The following is a 21,015-nucleotide window of genomic DNA, read 5'->3' as shown; positions in this document are numbered from 1 at the left end:
TCCTCTTAGGAATTTAACAAATAGGCCTAAGTGCACTTAGCTGTTCTTGACATCTGTTGAAATTATATCTGCCTGTGCTGAAAGAATCATGGGAATTGGTCTTGAGTATTGTCAGGATCAGTAAGCCACAGTAAACTGCCATATTGCCTGTAAAATTACACAAAAGAAGAGTCTGTATTAGCACTTTGAGGTTAAACTATACTGATTATGCCTTCTCTAAAAGAATCCAGCCTGTGATTTAATGAAGCTAGCTTCTACAAGTGCTGTAAGAAGGAAAAGGAAGGGGGGGACAAAATGGAGTGAGTCAAAGGTAATGAATAATAATGTTTCTGCACATTTTATACATGCAGAGAACAGTTCTACTTTATATCTTCTTTATGAGACATTATGAACTGTTATGAAACTCCAGCTCTCCTTGGTAAACAACAGTATTGCAATATTAGAAAGGGTGGAGGCTGGAAAAATACCGCTTTGGTTCAAAAATAATGTTGCATATGTGCCTGTGTTTTCATTACACTAATAATTCTGGGAAAGCATGGACCAGTTAATCATTTTTACTGAATGTGATTTAGTCACCACTGCATAAAGTTTCATGGAAATATTTTCAAAATTATAAATGCTGGTGTCAACTCATGTTTTATTCATATTTTCCTAAGCAGATAAACACACACATACATACATATTATTTAGTATATGTGGCCACCATTAAACAGGCCACAGCTACAATTATTTTAGAAATGTCCTTCCTAAAAAAATGCTAATTTGCTAATAACTAATGAGAACCTTTGTACCTTAGTAACTATTGCTACATAAATTGGGCTCCCTCCCTAGGATTATAACTAAAGTCCATTCAAAAGGAGACATTTGACTCCTTTAACCACACTTTTGCCTGGATTTATTAACAGAAATTGGATAACCATGAAAAGGATCTTTTACAGACTTGTGTTGAGAAAAAAACCCCCACAAATCATTAAAAAAAAATCTACGATTTGTTAGTCTCATTAAAAAAAACAAAATTCTGTTCTCTTCAATGTTATTTATACATTTATACTGCTGGCAGTTCTATTGATTCATGGAATAGCAGCCTTCTATTTGGTCATTGTCCAGGCTACAGAACATACCGAATCACAGTCAGTTGCAGGAAAGAAAGGTTGCATTCATCTGGCTATTTCAATAACACTGCTAAAATAGCACAATTACCCCTTAATACTTCAGTATGGATTTGAGCAACATGTTTATATTTCTTTAATGTCTACTCTAGTCCTTATTTGAGTCCATATCTTACTGACACATACCAGAAAGTGCATTTAAAGTTACCAGCAGGGTATGACGTAGCATCCCGGCATTCCTTTAGTGTCTATTACAGAAAACTACCCTTGTGGTATACTCATTCAAAAGAGGAAGGCTGTTAGCCGAAACATGTAGTGCGATGATATCTCAATAAATTACACTGTTGCACTGAAGAACATGTGTACTCTCCAGGTTATTTGGATTGAACTCATTCAAAAGAAGCCTAGTTTTCTAGTTTCCTTCAAAGCAGTTATAGTTGGTTTTCCTTTAGCCATATTCCTTGATAAAATATCTAAAACCTGTCAATAGGGGCCCTGGACTGGGGATTTTTCCAATGTGGTAATAACCACATTATCTTTGCAAAGGGGAAGAAGCACTCCAGTTTGTCAGCAATGCCTTTAAATCGTTTATTTGCAGAAATGAACAAACAGCACAGAGTGCTTCTGCACTGGAGTGCATCTTCCCCTTTGCAAAGATACATGGAAAAAAGGCTTGGGAGCGGCTGTGGAAGTTAAGCACCCCTTGAGAACATGTATGTAAGTGGTGTGCTGAAGATTTTTGTTTATGGTAATAACCACATTGCTATTGCTTGGGTGATCTATAAGCTGCTTAGTACAAGCATCCTCATTTATGGGGACCCCACCATAATTTAGACTGGTTCTGGGGCTAGCCTTTTCAGGAAGATGCATACATCCTCAAGTGTGTAAGAATCCAACAGAAATATGTAGATACCTAATAGCAACAGATACCTAGACATTATGTCAGTAGCTAGACTTCCTGAAGATATTTATTACTTCTACCTCAATTAAAAATTTTCTTGCAGGTAGGTTATTACACTGAACTATAGGCCCTATTAAAAATGAGGGTGGGACTAATAGATGGCCAAGGAGCTTTTGCATTCAATGCAAGGGTTGCCTTCCACACCATGTCTGCTGTCTATCCGTTGTGCTGGCCTTGGGGGGAGAAAACATTTCTGTAACCAGAAAACCAGGTCATTTTGGCACCATTTTTGATATTTTTCTTTTTAACTTTATCCTGTGACAAGGTCAGTCTGCGATTTGAGGAAATCATTGGAAAAGAATTGAGGTCACATTTCTTTCTTCTGTATATTTTCCAAGATCAGGATGTTATTTAAAAAAAAATACTAATTTGCAGCAAATCTAGTCTGCTATGTGTCGGGATATGCCTTTTCCTCCATATTAGTGTCTACTACACATATTTCAGCATTTGTGTCATTGCTAAAGTTGCTAACAACACCACCTCCACCTTGGGGGGTGGAGAAGGTACAGTGAAGGTTATTGAGGGAGACAAGTTAAGAGGGGCAGTACAGGACAGAAGGGTAGGGGGGCTGGTTCACAGCTTGTACAAACCAACAGATGTGCCGCTTTAGGTGAAGATGCTGGGGAAAACAGCTCTGAGCTAGCATGTATGGAGCAGGCTGACTCTCAGAGCACCCTGGGAGCCGGCACCTCTAATAAAGGTGTGGGGGGGGGGTAGTGCTAGGAAGGGAAGGCAGGCTATAGTTGTAGCAGATTCAATTTTTAGAAAGGTGGATAGGGTAATTTGTCGCAAAGACCCTACATGCCGAACTGTGTGTTGCTTGCCTGGTGCTAGGGTTCGGCATGTGGTGGAAAAAGTGGACAAATTGTTGGGAGGGGCTGGGGAAGACCTGGCGGTCTTGGTACACATACAGTAGGTACCAATGACAAAGATAGAGGAGAGGGGGAAGTCTTTAATTTTTTTTTAAAAAACTAGGCAAGAAGTTGAGGGTGAGGACTTCCAAGGTAATTTCTCAGAGATATTACCTGTGCCACGAGCAATGTTAAGAAGGCTGTGGGAGCTTAGGGAGATTAATGCGTGGCTGAGAGATTGGTGCAGAGAGGAGGGCTTTGGGTTTCTGTAGAACTGGGCTGATTTCTCAATCGGCTACAGGCTCTTTGCCAGGGAGAAGATGGCTAGAGGGTTGGAGATTTTAAACTAGAAATGGGGGGGGGGGAGGGTGCAGCGGGTAATTCTGTGGTAGACAGGATAGATGAGGTAGTGGGCATAGTAAGGGAAACTGGGGGAGGAGACTTGATTCGGGATACTGATAATGACATGAAGGACCATTCTCACGCTGGTAATAGTATTAAATGTTTGTTTACCAATGCAAGGATTCTGACTGGTAAAATGGGAGAGCTGGAGGTACTGGTGTTGGGGTGGAAATATTATGTGATTGGCATTGCTGAAACTTGGTTAAACGAGTTGCATGCATGGGCAGTTTATATTGGGGGTTATACATTTTTTTCGGAGGGACAGGGGCAATAGAAAAGGAGGAGGAGTGTGCCTGTTTGTTAAGCAGGGATTAAAAGCAAATATTAAGGAGGAAGTGATGGGGTAACAGAGGGAGCTGAATCCTTATGGGTTGAGCTTCTCACAGATAGTAAAGAATCTACCAAATTAATGGTAGGGGTATGGTATAGACCCCCTAATGTAAGCGAAGAGGAGGAGGCTCAGCTCCTGCTGCAAATAGAGAAGGCTGCTAGTTTGGGGCAAGTGATAATAATGGGGGATTTTAATTATCCTGATATTGACTGGAGCAATAGTACTGCCAGGACAGTAAATGGGAACAAGTTTATAAACTTGCAGCATGACAACTTAATGTCACAGGTTGTTGAAGAGCCAACCAGGAACCATGCTATATTCGATCTAGTGTTCTCTAATGACCCAGACGTATAAAACGTATAACAAATGTGCAAGTGGTTGAACCCCTGGGTAATAGTGACCATAATGTCATTTCATTTGATGTTTGGTGCAGGAAACAAATTTACACTTGGGAAACAAAGACACTTAATTTTAGAAAAGCAAATTGTAGCTCCCGAAGGGCAGCGCTTCAGGGCATAGATTGGGGCATTATGTTTTCTGATAAAAACACAGAGCAGAAAGGGTTGTCATTTAAAATGATATTGCATCATTACTGTTCTCAATTTATTCCATTAATAAGAAAAAGTAAAAGTGTTAAGAATCACCCCATGAGGTAAAGAAGAGTTAATAGGGAAAAAAAACAAAGTTTTTAGGAAATATAATTCAGAGGGGACAGTAGCTGCGTTTAATGAATATAAACACTATAACAAGTGTTGTAAAACAGCAATCCGGAAGGCAAAGATAGAAAATGAGGATTGCATTGCGGCAGAGGCCAAAACTAAAGCCAAAAATTTTTTTAAGTATATTAATAGTAAAAAGATGCAGGTTGAGGGTGTGGCCCCATTGAGTTATAGTAACAATATGGTTACAGCGGATACAGAAAAGCCAGCTGTGCTAAACCAGTTCTTTTCTTCTGTGTATACAGTAGAGGAGCCAGAGTGCCTAGTCCTATCCAATAGCGGTACTGTTGCCTCAGCTCCAACTATGCAGTGGTTGACACAGGATATGGTGCTTAAAGGGTTACACTGGATAAATGTAAACAAGGCACCTGGCCCAGAAGGAATAGACCCTCGGGTACTGAGAAAGCTAGGGTCAGATTTACAGTGGCCTTTGTTTCTGATATTCTCAGACTCGCTTTCATCAGGTATGGTACCTAGGGATTGCGAGAAGGCTAATGTCATTCCTGTATTTAAAAAGGGAGTAAGATCTCAGCCCGGCAATTATAGGCCTGTAAGTTTGACATCCGTGGTGGGCAAATTATTTGAAGGCTTGTTTAGGGATCACATACAAAATTATGTACTGGAGAATGGCATTATGAGCAGTAATCAACATGGCTTTATGAAGGGCAGGTCATGTCCGACGAATTTAATTGCTTTTTATGATGAAATAAGTAAGAAGCTGGACAGTGGGGATGCAGTAGATATAATCTATTTGGTTATTGCCAAAGCATTTGATACCGTTCCCCACAAACGACTGCTTTCTAAACTAAGGTCTGTTGGTCTTAGTGAAGTTGTTTGCACATGGATAGAAAACTGGCTACAGTTTGTCTGTTTAGCTCTTAGTACAAGTTGATACAGGGACTGGTCCGATTGTCATCTTGGATTCAGGAAGGAATTTTTTCCCCTCTGCGGCAAATTAGAGAGGCTTCAGATGGGGTTTTTTTTACTTCCTCTGGATCAACTAGAAGTTAGGAAGGTTATATATAGGCATTATGGTTGAACGTGATGGATGTACATCTTTTTTCAATCTAACTAACTTACTATGTTACTAAAAGTACTAAAATACTAAAAATCATCTTAAAGCAAACCACCCCTTTAATGTCTCATGGAGTTGATAATGGCAACAATGGGAATTTTAAGTAGCAGAAACTTTTGCAATAGTGTCCAAAATTAGCAGAATTGTAAAATTAGGAATAACACCATTGCCAGTTTGACATTTGCATTATTTTCCCCACACCATGAGATCTACAGTCATTCTGCTCTAAATTGTGAACTGATGCATTTGAGATGGAGAATTTATCTTTTTTGCTACAACACCTGCAGTATTTGCCTTTATGGTGGTTGCCTCCACATTTGAAGTGTCATTAAATAATCAGTCAACTTTAAATGTGAATGGGGACATCACTGCCTTCTGAAAGCAGCATCATATTTTTTTTACCTTTGGCAAAGCCATTTCCATTTGACAAGCCAACTTCATAGCTTTCTGTGAAAAACTGTGAGTGTATTTTTTTCTATAAGCAACCTCTTTCTAATCAACACAAATCAGCAATTTACTGAGAAACCTTTTGTATAGGCCAATCCATCCTTATCCCCAGGTAGAGCCTGTTTGGCAGAAAAAAAATAGAGGTGCTCATTATAAAGTGGACCTGTCAATGAACTACTTGTCTGTTTAGTACAAGAAAGAACAAAACATACATATTTCCTAATTAACCCTTTAAGTGCCAAGGGATGTAGATTCTACGTCCCAGGTACCAAGGGACCAAAGTGCCATGGGACGTAGAATCTACGTCCAATGGCACTGTCGGGTTTACAAGCGCTGCGCTCGCTTTTAAAGCAGCGCAGCGCTTGTAAACCCCTCAGATCCCCCTAGGCAACGAGCAGAGCAGCACATACATACCGATCCGGGTCCCCCAGCCGCACCGATCGCGTCGCCAGCCAATGACAGCAGTGGACACGCGTTGATGACGTGTCCACTGCTGTCCCTTTAAATAGCGCCGCCTACTGTCGGCTCCCTCACTCCTGCTGCGCACTTTGGACAAGATGGAGCTCCCCTGCTGCCTTCCTGCTGGATTGATCGCCCCTGATCGCCCCTGATCGTCTGCCTGCCTTGGGTAAGCTGAACTACAACTCTCTACCACTGTTTATTTTGCTTATTTCTATCTCAACTGTCTAAAAAATTTTTTTTTTTTTTTTTTGCATTTTTTCTTCTATCTTTGTCATTATTACACTTTTGTACACATACACACTTATTTACAACTTTCCCAAGCACACACAGACACTTACACACACACTTACACTTACACTTTTTTCTTTTTTTTTTTTTTTTTTTTCTTTCTTTCTTTTCTTTTCTTTCTGTCTTTGCTTTCTTTGGCAGTCTTTTTTTTTACTAAAACTTTATTTCTGATCTTGCTCTATAATTATCTGATTTATTTGGTTGCATTTTAGTGTTTTTTTGGCATTTTCATAATTGATTTCTGTTTTTGAATTATTCTATTGCACTGTAACTTTTTGTATTGCTATTGGGTGCTGAATTTGCAGTGACGTTGGTGGATCCAGGGCTCTGACCACCGATTTCATTGCAATTATTGTTCTTCTGTTGGTTTAGGTGGTTTTATTGGATTTTACGGTGTTTTATCTTTGCATTGTTCTTTATTGTGTGTTTAGTGCCCCCAAAAAGGTTGCTTTTGCAGTGACATTGGTGGATCCAGGGCTCTTACCAATTTCATTGCAACTATTGTTCTTTGATTGCTTTTAGTGGTTTTATTCCATTTGATTTCAGTTGTTCTAGAAAGGTCCAGAGGTGCTAAGATTGTTCTGGTAGTTTCTATTGCCAAGGGTTAGGCTGATGCCACACGAGGCGTAGGGCTGATTTTTTCAGCAAGTGGAAAAACGCTTGCCGAAAATTCAGCCCTACGCCTGCTACTTGTTCCTGCACCCGAATGAATGGGATACGCTCGGGTGCAGGCACATGTAGCCGATATACGCATGAAAACGCGAGACTTTGCATTCTCACGCGTTTTCATGCGTATATCGGCTACATGTGCCTGCACCCGAGCGTATCCCATTCATTCGGGTGCAGGCAAAAAAAAAAGGGGTGCATAGAGTGCAGCCCCAATATTATGCATTTTCAGGTTTGGCGGCCATGTACTTATGTGCAACCAGACATAGGTATCGTTTTATTCAGGGGAACTTGCAGATTGATGGTTAGTAAGTTTTTGGTAGTTGCCATGGAGATTTTGGGGAGAAATCTAGGTTTTTTATCTGGTTTTTCCTTGATTTCTGACCAAAATCTAGGTTTGTATCTTGTTTTTCCTTGATTTCTGACCAAAGCGCTGACTTCTGCAAGGGACTGCGGCCACAATTTTCCATGTAGAAAGAGAAGAGTGGCGTCTCTGAATAGCTGAAGGTGTGCACTTTTCGTAAATATATAGATTGTGGGGGTTATCTCACAGGTAGGGGGGGTTAACACTGAAAAACTGCAGGTAGTGCACATAGAGCGCAGCCCCCAAAATTTCAACTGAAATTGCCCTTATGCATTGCCCCTGTTTGGGGGCATTTGGTGGCCACGTCTTTATGTGCACCCATACATATGGGGTATCGTTTTATTCAGGGGAACTTGCAGATTGATGGTTAGTAAGTTTTTGGTAGTTGCCATGGAGATTTTGGGGAGAAATCTAGGTTTGTATCTGGTTTTTCCTTGATTTCTGACCAAAGCGCTAACTTCTGCAAGGGACTGCGGCCACAATTTTCCATGTAGAAAGAGGAGAGTGGCGTCTCTGAATAGCTGAAGGTGTGCACTTTTCAGAAATATATAGTTTGCGGGGGTTATTTCACAGGTATGGGGGTGTTTAGACTAAATAACTGCAGATAGAGCACAGCCCCCCCTTATGCATTGCCCCTGTTTGGGGGCATTTGGTGGCCACGTCTTTATGTGCACCCATACATATGGGGTATCGTTTTATTCAGGGGAACTTGCAAATTGAGGTTTAGTAAGTTTTTGGTAGTTGCCATGGAGATTTTGGGGAGAAATCTAGGTTTTTTATCTGGTTTTTCCTTGATTTCTGACCAAAATCTAGGTTTGTATCTGGTTTTTCCTTGATTTCTGACCAAAGCGCTGACTTCTGCAAGGGACTGCGGCCACAATTTTCCATGTAGAAAGAGAAGAGTGGCGTCTCTGAATAGCTGAAGGTGTGCACTTTTCTTAAATATATAGATTGTGGGGGTTATCTCACAGGTAGGGGGGGTTAACACTGAAAAACTGCAGGTAGTGCACATAGAGCGCAGCCCCCAAAATTTCAACTGAAATTGCCCTTATGCATTGCCCCTGTTTGGGGGCATTTGGTGGCCACGTCTTTATGTGCACCCATACATATGGGGTATCGTTTTATTCAGGGGAACTTGCAAATTGAGGTTTAGTAAGTTTTTGGTAGTTGCCATGGAGATTTTGGGGAGAAATCTAGGTTTTTTATCTGGTTTTTCCTTGATTTCTGACCAAAATCTAGGTTTGTATCTGGTTTTTCCTTGATTTCTGACCAAAGCGCTGACTTCTGCAAGGGACTACGGCCACAATTTTCCATGTAGAAAGAGAAGAGTGGCGTCTCTGAATAGCTGAAGGTGTGCACTTTTCGTAAATATATAGATTGTGGGGGTTATCTCACAGGTAGGGGGGGTTAACACTGAAAAACTGCAGGTAGTGCACATAGAGCGCAGCCCCCAAAATTTCAACTGAAATTGCCCTTATGCATTGCCCCTGTTTGGGGGCATTTGGTGGCCACGTCTTTATGTGCACCCATACATATGGGGTATCGTTTTATTCAGGGGAACTTGCAGATTGATGGTTAGTAAGTTTTTGGTAGTTGCCATGGAGATTTTGGGGAGAAATCTAGGTTTGTATCTGGTTTTTCCTTGATTTCTGACCAAAGCGCTAACTTCTGCAAGGGACTGCGGCCACAATTTTCCATGTAGAAAGAGGAGAGTGGCGTCTCTGAATAGCTGAAGGTGTGCACTTTTCAGAAATATATAGTTTGCGGGGGTTATTTCACAGGTATGGGGGTGTTTAGACTAAATAACTGCAGATAGAGCACAGCCCCCCCTTATGCATTGCCCCTGTTTGGGGGCATTTGGTGGCCACGTCTTTATGTGCACCCATACATATGGGGTATCGTTTTATTCAGGGGAACTTGCAAATTGAGGTTTAGTAAGTTTTTGGTAGTTGCCATGGAGATTTTGGGGAGAAATCTAGGTTTGTATCTGGTTTTTCCTTGATTTCTGACCAAAGCGCTAACTTCTGCAAGGGACTGCGGCCACAATTTTCCATGTAGAAAGAGGAGAGTGGCGTCTCTGAATAGCTGAAGGTGTGCACTTTTCAGAAATATATAGTTTGCGGGGGTTATTTCACAGGTAGGGGGGGTTAACACTGAAAAACTGCAGGTAGTGCACATAGAGCGCAGCCCCCAAAATTTCAACTGAAATTGCCCTTATGCATTGCCCCTGTTTTGGGGCATTTGGTGGCCACGTCTTTATGTGCACCCATACATATGGGGTATCGTTTTATTCAGGGGAACTTGCAAATTGAGGTTTAGTAAGTTTTTGGTAGTTGCCATGGAGATTTTGGGGAGAAATCTAGGTTTTTATCTGGTTTTTCCTTGATTTCTGACCAAAGCGCTGACTTCTGCAAGGGACTGCGGCCACAATTTTCCATGTAGAAAGAGAAGAGTGGTGTCTCTGAATAGCTGAAGGTGTGCACTTTTCGTAAATATATAGATTGTGGGGGTATCTCACAGGTAGGGGGGGGTTATCACTGAAAAACTGCAGGTAGTGCACATAGAGCGCAGCCCCCAAAATTTCAACTGAAATTGCCCTTATGCATTGCCCCTGTTTTGGGGCATTTGGTGGCCACGTCTTTATGTGCACCCATACATATGGGGTATCGTTTTATTCAGGGGAACTTGCAGATTGATGGTTAGTAAGTTTTTGGTAGTTGCCATGGAGATTTTGGGGAGAAATCTAGGTTTGTATCTAGTTTTTCCTTGATTTCTGACCAAAGCGCTAATTCTGCAAGGGACTGCGGCCACAATTTTCCATGTAGAAAGAGAAGAGTGGTGTCTCTGAATAGCTGAAGGTGTGCACTTTTCGTAAATATATAGATTGTGGGGGTTATCTCACAGGTAGGGGGGGTTAACACTGAAAAACTGCAGGTAGTGCACATAGAGCGCAGCCCCCAAAATTTCAACTGAAATTGCCCTTATGCATTGCCCCTGTTTTGGGGCATTTGGTGGCCACGTCTTTATGTGCACCCATACATATGGGGTATCGTTTTATTCAGGGGAACTTGCAGATTGATGGTTAGTAAGTTTTTGGTAGTTGCCATGGAGATTTTGGGGAGAAATCTAGGTTTGTATCTAGTTTTTCCTTGATTTCTGACCAAAGCGCTGACTTCTGCAAGGGACTGCGGCCACAATTTTCCATGTAGAAAGAGAAGAGTGGTGTCTCTGAATAGCTGAAGGTTTGCACTTTTCGTAAATATATAGATTGTGGGGGTTATCTCACAGGTAGGGGGGGTTAACACTGAAAAACTGCAGGTAGTGCACATAGAGCGCAGCCCCCAAAATTTCAACTGAAATTGCCCTTATGCATTGCCCCTGTTTTGGGGCATTTGGTGGCCACGTCTTTATGTGCACCCATACATATGGGGTATCGTTTTATTCAGGGGAACTTGCAGATTGATGGTTAGTAAGTTTTTGGTAGTTGCCATGGAGATTTTGGGGAGAAATCTAGGTTTTTTATCTGGTTTTTCCTTGATTTCTGACCAAAGCGCTGACTTCTGCAAGGGACTGCGGCCACAATTTTCCATGTAGAAAGAGAAGAGTGGTGTCTCTGAATAGCTGAAGGTGTGCACTTTTCAGAAATATATAGTTTGTGGGGGTTATTTCACAGGTAGGGGGGGTTAACACTGAAAAACTGCAGGAAGTGCACATAGAGCGCAGCCCCCACATTTTTAGCTGTAATTGCCCTTGTGCATTGCCCCTGCTTTGGAGTGTTTGGTGCCCATGTCTTTATGTGCACCCATACATATGGGGCATCATTTTATTCAGGAGAAGTTTGTCTTTCAAATATGCCTTTGTTAGAAAATTTTTATGAGATTTTTTTTTGTCAAATCCACATTTGATCATGCGTCCAAGTTTACGTTTTAGAAAAAAAAAAAAAATGTCATAAAAAGTTCCAAATTTCACAATGCACTGACAAAAGGTATTTGGCTTTTGAGTGAAAACTACATTGCACCTAGAAACCTGAAGGTCTGTAGTTTCTAAAGATACCAAACATGAGGGGATATTTTAGATTTACATATAAGTTATGCTGCATTAACTGTTACAAGCGCTTTTCTGCTTTGTTCTGGTGTGATATTGTACTAAGTATTGCCTTAGTTTGGGGGTTACTTCTGGACAGGAACTGTGGGGTACCACCACATATTTGGTATCGTTGGAATTGGGAGTATCAGGGCTTTTACAAACAATAAAAAAAAGTGAGTAAAATTAACTTTTCTATGGAAAAAAACCTCAAAATATACAGAAATTTTTCATAATTTTTTTTTTTTTTTACATATTTCACCCAAAATACACATCATATCTCCAGAAAAGTTATAAAATTTGGTATGTATGTCGAAGCCCAATTAGTGACGAAAAAAACGATATATAATTTCCCTAGTTTCGTGGAGGTTTTCCTACCAAAAAACATTGTTAAAGTGAATGAGTACAAAATGCTTAAAAAACGTCTGGCACTGGGGGGAACCGAAATGACGAATTCGGCTGGCACTTAAAGGGTTAAAACAGTAGGCAAAAAGTATGTTTAGAAAAAGCTCTATCCAGTGAACTAATATTAAAAAAAAGAGGTATACAGTTTTTTTGTTTTTTTTTTTGCCATTAGCCTTTCACTGGTTTCAAATAGGAAACAGTTGCTGGATAGTTTGGTTTAAGACAGTAGATATAATTTCCCTTGCAGACTAATTTAGTCATTTTTCATCCAAGTAAACCTAAACACAAGGGGAAAAAATCAAAATGACGTTTATTTATTTTTACCTAAGGAAATTAGACTTTACATTAGTTTAAATTCAAATCCTTGTGGCCATAAAAGGGCTTACTGAACCTAATCCTTGAGATAATGTATTTTACTTAAACAGGCTATCTCCTACCATCATCCTAAGGGATGGATCAACACACAACACACCTCCAATGTCAGTATAGAACTGCAAGGTTTGGAGTCCTTGAGGACTAAAACTATACATCTAAGCTATTAAACTGCTATAAAACTTCAGCTCCTATCATTCTGATTGAAGGAGATGAATTTAAACCAAGACCTGTTTCAAGTTTCCTGCTAGCGTTCTTAAATGGAAAGCTTTATGTTAAAGCAAAAAATAATGTATCTTTTTCATGCAAATTTAACATAATCTTGTGATATATTAACTATTTAAATAATTTTAGGCTATACAGTCTTATACAGATGGAACATGCAAAATCAGTTACTGAAAATTTGCTGAAACTGAACCTTTTCATTGCTTTTCTACTGTAACAAATTTAATTCACAAATACTGGATGATTAAGCTTCCTGATGAGATCAGGAATCTAGAAAAAAATGAGAGAAGTACCTGCAGTCAAAATGACAAATACTTCAATGTGGCTATAAAACACCCAGTTTAGTAGCACAGAGCCATAAGAATATATTGACCGGGGTCCAAACTCATCAGTAGATTGATCAATCCAGCTGACTTGCATTAATTGTGAAAAAGAAAGAACGATGAGATCAATGATAGGAATGAAAGTGCAATGGTAATGATGCCACATCTAGCTAATCCAATAATGGAGGGTCTGATGTATAGCATATTGGAATTCTACTGTTCAGAGCCCTGTCAAAATAAAGTATATCCTGCAATTATGGGGAAAAATTGAGCTGGCGGCAGTTGAGCCAGCCTAATCAACCACTGCAACAGTAGTTCTTCTGATTAAACACTAAATGAAGTGGCACTCAAGTACTATAACCTGCTTAAATTCCCTTACCTTAGAATATAGTTGCATTGAATGTACTGTAAACCTGTTTTTGGTACAATTTTACATTGTAAACAAACCTTTGAGCTTCAATGTGCAATAGTTCAAAAACATAAACAAAGTAAAAAAGGTAAACAACTTTTCCTTAATGTGGAACATCTTTCAAGCATTCCTTAGAATTCAATAAAACTGATATTTTTGGAAAACTGTAGATAAATGCTCTAAGTGCTTTATCCTCAAAGATAAAGTAATTCATATTTTTATTTACCAAGATTCCACTGAGCTATGAAAGGCTCAGTGCTTAAATGGCTTGGATACTGTTATAAAGCTAATATGCATAACATCATAGACACTGGAAATATATGTGTCTATTCTATGCTAGCAAGCAAAAGCTGTCAGCTTTGCTGCTGCAGTCTTCTAAGGGAAGCTGATGATTCTGTGGCTATGTGGTTGTGTATCAGGGATTTATCAACTCAAAAATATTTTGGAAAATAATTGAGTTTGTGCTTATCTGAAGCTGATTTTTTTTCTTATTACAGAGGAGAGATTTTATTTTTCAAGCTCTGCTGTCCTTGTTATTTTTTTTAGTAACTGTTATAAGGCATGAGTTCACCAATAGGATTATTTTTCAGAAAAGATTGGCTTAAAAACTGTTCTTTATTTTACCAGAAAAAAAGGATAAAGAAAATGTTTATACTAATGGTGCTAGAAATAACAACTAATGAACATAATTATTAGCAAACTACCATTAATATGTGACACAGTAGATCCACAACTTGGTATATTATATGGCTGAATCTTAAAATACTTAAAATACTTTTTGCCCAAAAACAATAGAGTTGACAAATTAATGAACAATACATTTTGCTGAGCTGCTAAAATTGTAACTGCTTGGTAAAACATTATTAGTTATTTAACATTTCACTGCTCCTTCCAATGAAAATAATAATTGCTAGATACATGTTAGTGTTCAGCACTCTAAACGAACTCTAACAGCACTCCACAGAAAACCCACAGAAAATCAATGTGTTGAAAATGTGTGAAAAGCTGCAGTTCCTGCTCATTTGAGTTTCAGCTTTGGGGTGTATCTGGTGGCAACAGTGGTGTGCAGCCAGCTAACCTTCCTAGAACTATTCCCAAATGTACTGCCCATGTTGTATGGGAAAAATTACTGTATGATAGGAGAATTGCATTTTGCTCAGACAATGTGGAATGTGGTGCAGGGTGTTAACAACTGTCCACTTCTTAGGCTGCTGAGGGTGGTTGTACTGTGCTGTATATGGGTTAAATTTGTGCTGTAGGGCTGTGCATGTGGAGGGGGCAATGGACATTATTGTCAGTGGGAGAAACTGGTCAAGAAGTCAGTCGCAAAAACACTCTGGATACATAAGATAAGGTGTGAACAGATTGGTAGCTGGAGATTTGGGCTGGAGGTTTCAGGAGAAGGTCAGACTAATGGGATGCTTTAATATGTATGTGGCTGGTGGAGCTGGGCAAATTAATGGCAACAAATGGTTTTTCAGCATTGGTTGTTAGTAGAGGCATAAATGACCTGACACTGGTATTCCCAAGTCATCAGTCTGTTAAGCATTTTAAGAAGTGCACTTCCCAATACACCAAGTTACCCATTTTCTTTTATTTGTTGTTAAAGCTGCAGTTAGCATTGTTGTGATTTATGTTTTGAGGTGGTATTGTAGGGTTGTAAGTTCTTAAGCTCTTGAGGTAGTCAAGCGGTGGAGATCTTATACCTATCAACTAGGGTGGAAGAGGGGCACAGCAGAAATTAATATAGCACATCTTATGGGAGTTCAAAGACCTGTACAGAAAAATAAGATTGGCTTGTACAAGTCTAGGGGAGCTTCCCCCCCCCCACATTATCTTCCATTGATTGCTGTAATTGGCGAGTCAGTTTCCTTGACTAAGGATTTGTGGGAGGCCACTAGGTAGCTTACCAGATCCTATGTTCAACTGAAGGGAAGACCAGCAGCAAAAACAGCATACCTTCTCCCCTAGTGGGCTATGAAAGGAAGTTATGTCGCAGTAGGCCTGTGGAAGGCTGGAGGCTATGACTCAGATGTGTTCCTCTTTGATGACATGTTGGTATTATTTGTGATGCTAAGTGCAATAAACTTTGGATGATATACTTGTATACTTGTTAACTATGATAACCAACCTTGTTACTAAACCACACCCTTCTTTTTTCCAAGTTGTGTGTCATTTCTTGAGTTATTGTGGGATGTTGGTGGTAGGGGGGCACAGCAGATCTCAACACTGCACTAGTTATGAATTTCCCAGTTTGATCCTATTATAAAACTATTGCTGTTTTGTAGTGCAATGTTATTAATTCATGTGATACAGCTTTGGGAGGAAAGTATGATCATCAAAGAACTCATGTTGAACAAGCGGGGTGTAATGGCACATTAAAAATATAAACAACATATTAAGAAAGACATGCATAACCCTGAGTTCTATACTGTTTCACAGAGTGAGGTGCAGAAAATGTAGAGCCCTTATTGAGTGCCCCACACTAAGCACAGCCAAGAAAAGAGCACATTCCCATTGTTTTAAATGATGTTGCACCACTTTATGCCAAAATAATTATCACTATACCATGATCATGCATGGTTCTATGATTTAAAAAGGTAATGTGTATAGAAATTTGTGGATTCTAAAAGATTTATAAAAAGATCAAACATTTGATGAGTTAATATGTGTTGCCCTGCTTCAGGTAAAACCTATACTTGAATGTAAAGTGATTCCAATGTAAACATGGAGTAAACCCATGAAACATTCCAATGTAAACATGCAGTAAACCCCACAAAGACTTCATCTGTGGAATAGTTAAAAATGTACCTTCTACTGATGAAATAATGGCTACAAATGTCAAAAGTTTATCCAAGAAGCTGGTTGAAAAGAAAATAAAAAAAAAAATTAAAGCACATGAACATTAACAAAGGTCTAGGACCTGATGGCATTTACCCCAGGGTACTAAAAGTTTGCTAAACCACTGTACTTAAAGGAACAGTAACACCAAAAAATGAAAGTGTTTTACAGTAATTAAAATATAATGTACTGTTGCCCTGCACTGGTAAAAGTTGTGTGTTTGCTACAGTAATACTACTATAGTTTATATAAATAAGCTGCTGTGTAAACATGGGGGCAGCCATTAAAGTTGGAAAAAAGGAAAAAAGGCACAGGTTACATAGCAGATAACAGATGACCTCTGTAGAATACAATAGTGTTTATCTGTTATCTCCTATGTGCCTGTGCATTTTCTCCTTTGAATGGCTGCCCCCATGGCTAAACAGCAGCTTTGTTTATATACATTTCTGAGGCAAACACACCAGTTGTACCAGTGCAGGGCAGCAGTATATTTTATTCTTATTACTTTTATACACTTTCATTTTTTGGTGTTACTGTTCCTTTAATTTTCTTTTATGTCTGGCATGGTGCTGAGGAAATGATGATTTGACTAATTTCATTCTCAGTCTAAAAACTATTTAACTAGTTTAATTTTACTATAACTTAGAATGTGGGGAAGTTTTTTTGGACAACAGACTGTGCAACTCTAGTCAAGTACACATCATTGATCATCTGTGCCTCAACTAATGCAGTGACCACTAGAAGGCACTGAATAGCCCCAGTGGAAGCTACTTCCAACACCACTACATGTGCCCCACAAGTTTGGTAGAAGTGGATAGGCTCACACAGAAGTGAGTCCCAGGCTCATTTTACAACACCAAATGTGACTGATGCCACAAGATGGCCACCTTAGCCATCACTTTGTGAATAAATGTTGTTACTCCCAGGGTATGTGCATGACCCATATGTCAAGCCTTACAAGGGGCCAAAGGTCCTTCAGCTCCTGTATGTCGGAGGTGTCTGCCTTCTGCCACAATCCACATATCTAAACTAAATTCCAGCTATGGGTGTTGGAGGGTAAAAAAAGAAGACCATGTGAGTATGCAGTGATATGATGGGTGCCTTGTCCTCCCAATATGAACATGGGAAAACCTTAAACATTAAAGGCGCCCATTCATTAAACCACAAATTTTTTGTGGTTAAAATCACAATTGGAAAAAATACGGAGTAACCACGATAATTTCTGATGTTCAAAAATGTCCCGAAAATTCTTTTATTGGGTGTATGAAAATATTGTGGTTGCGTTCCGAAAGTCACAAATTTTTCGAAAAAGTCATGGAATTTTAACAAAATTATCGCGGACATTACGAAAAGTTCTATAAATTAGAAAAAATATGATTTTTTTTCTAAAAAAAACCCAAACATTTTGGTTTAATAAATGGGCCTTTAAGTGTGGACCAACATCTGCAAAAAATGTACTTGAAAAAAATCAGTTTTTAGAAACAAAGTGATCAGGTTGCAGCAAAAGTAATAAAACAAACCATGTTTATCTGAATGTTGTGTCATTTTATCATTTTATCAAGTGGACAAAGTTTTAAAATGAAGGGCACTGTCCTTGTCCAAGTTACTCCACAAATGCAGACTTACACAGACACACTTTAAGAAAAGTGTTCTGTTTGTGATAGAGACATGACAAAAAAAGATGAAACAGGGGAAATGTATAAGTCCTTAAGAGACTATTGTTTTTATTGTCTTTTATTCATATAGTTTCTTTTTTTCTAAGCAAATATAGGCGATTTACCAGATACAATTGATTTAATTAAATAGCATGTGTGCAGTAATCTAGTAGCTATGATAGATTTTGTGAATACCTATCCCATTAATACAGCCCTCTGTTTTCATGAAAGGCAGTTAGTGGATTTCCCTTTTGGCTTGCCCTAGCTTGACTAGCTTGCATTCAGTAAGTGCTAACTAGGGCCTACAACTGCAAGTTACTACAGAGTCTGTACTTACCACCTGCTTTTGGACTACCTTGCCACAACTGTGCTGTGCTCTGCACCTTCCACAGACTGCAAGAGCCATTACATAGTACTATTACACGGGCAACGGTAAATGAGCACCTGAGGAAGGGGGCGCATCTCCCGGAACATTGTGTGCAGAGATCAGAGAGAATTTTAACTTAACTTTTTCCCTAAGACGCTTAAAGGGATACTGTCATGATTTTTATGGTGTACCGTATATATACTCGAGTATAAGCCGAGTTTTTCAGCACAAAAAAACAGTAAAGAAATTATTACTTTAATCTCATTGGGATGCATGGTATTCAATTGGAAGATCCAGTTTTCTTTCTCTTATTCTCAGCTTAATTTTCTCAACAGCCCAAAGAGTCATTTTATACTGATCAGAGTTGTGGTATGTTTTGAATTTTCATGCTACAGTAGAAAGTGGTTATATCTGCTTTCATGTTGCTTACTGCATACGAACATATGTTTCAACATTTGATTGGTTATTACTACATATTTGATTTTTTTTTACATGGACACTCTATACAGCAAATCCAGTAGATCACACCTTGGGGGTCGTTTATGAACAGTGGGCAAATTTGCCAGTGGGCAGTAACCCATACAACCAATCAAATTGTTACACTCATTGTTCTACCTGCAGCTGGCTGAAAAAAGGTAATCACTGATTGGTTGCTATGGGTTACTATCCACAGGCAAATTTGACGTTGTTAATAAATGAGCCTCCTTGTGTTCTACAGTTAATATAGTTCCCAATTGCCCACTTCTTACAAAAACTAGCTTCAAACTGCTTCTTCCTAATCATCTGATTACAAATATTACAATTTCCACATGGATAGGGTTCCGTTATTTTATCCATTCTAATGGAAGTTTCAAAGTGACTGTGACAAAGAACATCTTTCAGATTTGGACTTCTGAAACACACTCCCACTTGATCTTAGAAATCGATATCAAGGTTTCATCACCTAATAATATATTCCAGTATTTATTGAGAACATCCCAAATTTCCTTACTATTACTGTATTGATGAACCCCCAGACCACTTGCTTCCTTCAGCCTGACTTTTTTGATTAACAAATTTTTCCTATCAGTGCGAAGAGCTCTGTGATTTTTTGGCATTATTTATTATTTTGTTGGAATAACCTCTATCACTTATTAAATTTGTGATCTTTGGCTTGTAATTTGGAAACATCCAAGGAGGAACAATTTCTCCTCAGTTTTTGGACTTCCCCAGTTGGTAATCCTTTTTTACACTCACTGGATGAAAACTGACCATTGGAGGTAACTTTTATGTATTCTTTTTCCCATAATTTTTATCATTAGATACATCAGTGGATCACCAGGAATACAGCATTATATACTTTTTTTTAGTTCTTTAACTTTAACACAATGGTCTGAAGTTTGGACATGTCCAAATGATATGTACCAGTATGGCTGATATTTCCCAACATTGTTGGTGGCTAGGAGTCTAAGGAATGATATGATACCAGCCTAACATTATTCTGTATGGTTGTGCATATGGTTGTGCCTATGGGTCTTTTATTCCATGCCCAATTTTTTTGAGGGAGGAATAATTGATTTACATTTTCTAACAGTGACCAGTTTGCTAAACTGTAGCTAGGAGGTGGATGATTTGTCTTGCATTTTCATTGGAATACAAAACTAAGAATCTGTAAGTTTTATTCTTAATGACCGATACCCTTGAAACAAAAACACTATGTAAGCTGAGTAACTGAAATGTAAAAAAAAATGTTTCAGAAAACATCTAAACATTCCAGTAAAATACAAGAAAACTGAGTAGATGATAAAAATCTGATCATCTGATATTTTTTCTTGTTGAGGCCCTGATTGTTATGTATGTGCAAATTAAGAGGGACACACATGCCCAAAATACTGACATGCTTATTAGGATGCATGTTTCCATGGCAACCCAACACTAATTATTATAGGGGGTAGTTGCGTATACGGATGCATTTTATCATCACAAACTGTGGCTCACTTCATCTAATAATACGATGGAACTCCCGGGACTGGCTTCTACCAGAAACTTTTCTCCTATTCAGGTGAGGATCCTGCCTTGTTAGGTACTAATTGTTCCTCCTCTGCCCTCCTTAAATTACATGGCTGCTTTTAAACATACACTGCACTGTTGACTTATTAATAAGATATATTAGGTTGATTCACTAAAGGTCGATATTTCGAGCCCTATTTATAGCATGCGTTAAAAATTTTATCGCATCTAATTTTTCGCATCTTAACGCACGATTCACTAAAAGTATATTTGCGTTAATTTAGATGTGATGCTGTTTGAGTTATTTAAGTCGCGAAGACTATTTTCGTGCGGTATTTGACGCAACACGCGCTAATTAACGCAGCACACTACTTGTTGAGTGCACTAATTAATGCACGCGCGCACTCCATATTAGCCATATACACCATTACGTTCGTAAAATTACTTTTTTTTAAGATGACAATTTCCCTGCAAACTGGAGGCTGCATCACTCTAGGGCCAACACATACTTGAATAAATCACACTGCAAAGTCCTTATTGTGTTGCCAAAAGCTCATGAACTGTACTTTTCTATAATTACTGCCTGCCCCAAGTAGGTGTTAATTTTTGCATAGAGTAATGCAATATTTAGCGCGTCTAAGTGTTTATGAATCACGCGTTAGTATTATTTC

Source organism: Xenopus tropicalis, chromosome 9 (genome assembly GCF_000004195.4).
Source record: "Xenopus tropicalis strain Nigerian chromosome 9, UCB_Xtro_10.0, whole genome shotgun sequence".
Taxonomy (NCBI): Eukaryota; Metazoa; Chordata; class Amphibia; order Anura; family Pipidae; genus Xenopus; species Xenopus tropicalis.
Note: the sequence above shows the minus strand (reverse complement) of the source record.